Source organism: Belonocnema kinseyi, chromosome 9, assembly GCF_010883055.1.
Source record: "Belonocnema kinseyi isolate 2016_QV_RU_SX_M_011 chromosome 9, B_treatae_v1, whole genome shotgun sequence".
In the NCBI taxonomy this organism is placed as follows: domain Eukaryota; kingdom Metazoa; phylum Arthropoda; class Insecta; order Hymenoptera; family Cynipidae; genus Belonocnema; species Belonocnema kinseyi.
The window spans coordinates 121,117,880-121,121,264 of NC_046665.1; positions in this window are offsets into that span (position 1 = coordinate 121,117,880).

Sequence of the window (3,385 nt, forward strand, 5' to 3'; positions counted from 1 at the left end):
ATCAAAAAAGTGAAATTCATTCGCAAAAATTGTTTAGAAATCCTTCAAAGTTTGTACATTCGCCTTAGATCTTTGTAATACTTGGAGTTTCTTTCATAAGCCTTAAAGCATGTGAAAATTCTTTAAAACTTTTTGAAACCCTCAGGCTTTGTACAAATAGCGATGTACTAAAAAAATATACTCCTCTCTTTCTTCTTGCAGAATTAAGCTTACTGTCTCCCAGCGAGCCTTCTCTTCGTGCCCCGTCGAGATCGGCCTCACGAACGGATTCTCCACCTAAGATACCTGTTCTTCTTGCCTCGTCCCATCTTCGTCCTAGATCCCGTTCACCGCCTGTCAGGTCAAGGTCTCCTCCTGTCAGGTCCATGACGCTTCCTATGAGGCTTCCTTCTCCTGATGGAAAAGGATGTGCAATGGAACACCTTAAATTGACTCGGATTATTCCACTTTGGAACCCGCACCGGATATACAAGCTTCAAAGATACACTTTTCCTGATGATATATTTTAGGCCGAAACTGTTTATTCAATCTTAGTTATTTATTTTTTCTTCATAATTGAATAATTATTAAACACAATTTTTTAAATAAATATGAAGAAAGTTTGTGAAGTATTTCTCAATGAGTAAAATCTGAACTTGATTTGAGGAATGGGATTGGGTTGGTTGCCTTCTTAATTCTCTTTCCTCATTTTTATTTTTGTCTTAATGAAATATGGCTGATTTTCCCTTCTTTTTATGGGGAAATAAGAATTTTTAGAAATTCTTCACATCAACTTGATTATTGATTATTTCAGTCAGACCTGGCAAGAACTAACGGTTCATTAGGACCCTCTTATTTTGCTGCTTTTCTGTGCCGCGCTCGAATGACTACGAGCGTGTCAACTGACCGAACTGGCTGCACGCGTGCGCCCTAGCGCTAGCCGTAGAATAATCTATCGCCAGGGAGTAAATAATCGTGCCTGTTAAATATCTCGGTCGTGGCACAACTTATCAATCTGTCAAAAAACGATAAAGTAATTTATATCATAGCTGTGAGAATAAAAACGTTTTAAATTTTTGTAAATCCAAAGGATTTACAAAAATTAAATTTAAATTAATTTACTATGATTTTTTGCTCAAACAGACCAGAGATCAGAGACAATTTCTAATTCAGTCTTTGCGTGGATTCGCATGGTGGAATGTGTTCTGCATACAGGCTATCGCCTAAGCTTCTATAAATAGCAAGGAAAAACAAAAAATGAGAAAGAGCCGGTAAAAGCTGCACATAAAAAAAGATTTCGAAAAGAATGTTTCAATAAAATGGGACTAACAGTATATATTCCAAAACATTACTCGGGAACTTCATGCACGAGAAATACTGTGAGGAGATTTTTCCAAGATCCTGAATTGATTTCAGAAATGACTGGCGTGAGCAAACAGTTTATCTGAGAATTCAACACTCGAAATTGTAGCAGAGAGGCCGCTAATACAGATCTTGTGCGCAAAATGTTGATTTCTACTGATGCGAAAGTAGTATATCATAGATAGTAGTAAAAGGAAAAGGTCATTTCACTCAATCCTGAAGCTACAGCCTTATAAAAAGAATGAAAGTAATAAAAATCTTGAATCGGAAGGACTGAGATAAAAAAGAAAACTTTTTCTTTGACAAATACCCAAATAATGCATATTTTTATCAAAATTGTTTAAAATATCCCAGAATTGATCAATTGAGTATTATTGGTCATTACATTTCTATTAAGTTCCCAATTAAAGATACTGACATTGAAAAAAAGAACTTTTTCGTCGACAGATGCCCGAATACTGCATTTGTTTGTTAAATTTGATTTTTTTTTTGAAATCATAAAATTTATGAATTCATCATGAAGGTTGCCTAATTTATTATGAAGATCATAATTAAAAGTCTGACCAAACGCGAAAAAATTAAATTGCTTTTTTCGCAGCCTATTGTAAAAAACTTTCTTCTTAAAGAATTTAATTGCAAGATTTACACAATAAAATATCCTTTTTATATAACGAAAAGTCACTTTTTTGGATTCCTCGTAGAATCTATGTCACCTAACTTGTACCAAAATTAACAAAAAGCTGATATTTTACCAAAATTCTGCATCAGAAGAAAAATTCATAAGAAATATTCTTTTCTAGCAATAAACCTTACTTTTGCCCTTCTCTGCTGAGACAACGTTGTTGGACTGTTTTATTTTTAGTTTGGAATATTTCTCGTTTAGATAAGAACTCAATTATTTGGTTGAAAACTTAATTATTTTGTAGAAAATGTAACTGTTTTGTGAAAAAGTCCTTTTTTCTATCAGAAGTTCAACTACTTTGTTAAAATTTATTTATTTATTCCATTTGAAGGTTCATTTCTTTCGTTGCAAATTTAACTATTCTGATGAAAATATGTTTTATGTTTAACTTTTTGGTTGGAAAATTATGTATTTTATTGAAAATTCGCTTTCTTTGTAGAAACTAAATTGTTTTGTGGAAAATTTATGGTTTTTGGTTAAAAATTGAATTTTTCGTTTGGAACATCAACAGTAAATATTTGTTGGTTGCAAAGTCTATTATTTTGTTGCAAATGCAAGTATATTGCTAAAATTTCAAATCATAATTTTTGGGTGGAAAATTCAATTATTCATGGACTATTTGGTCGAAAATTAAAATTTTGGTTGAAAAATGAACTCTTTGATTGAAAAATCTTATTCTTCGCTCGAAAAATTCAACTTTTTGTAGATAATTCGTCTTTTCAACTTTCAAATTAAATAATTTCGTTAAAAATTTATGTATTTTGTGTAAAATTTCGGTTTTTTGTTGATTAATTTTCTTGGTTGAAAATTCACCTTTTCCCTTAAAAATTTAACAATTTTGTTGCCAATTCCTTTTTTTCTTGTTCAAACAAATTTTTTATCACACTTTTTATCTGGGGATTGAGCTATTCCATTTTTGGTTGAAACTTTATCCTGTACTGCATTAGCTAAAATTCAGTCTCCAAATGATACTTTCCCCTAGATGCCCAGATGTGCACTAACGTTCAGAGGAATACATTTGAGACTTAAAAATTCTCTCAAATGCTCATTGGGAGAGCAATTAAAATAGAGCTGCAAAAAATTTAACGACAACGTTTTTCTGTGAAATGATAAAACCACGGAAACTTGAAAAATGTTTTTAGTTACACCTTAATAAGAAGAGTTTCTCTACTTTCATTTACTTCAGAATTACCAAGCTTCAATAATACAGATATCTTATTTTTTAGGTGAAAACTATTGGCGATATGTAAATTGCGACATAAGTTTTAAGGAAATTAGAAAATAATTTTTTTTAAATCTGACTCATAAAATAAAAATATAATATTTAAGCATCAAGTATTATCATAGAAAGATAAGATTAAG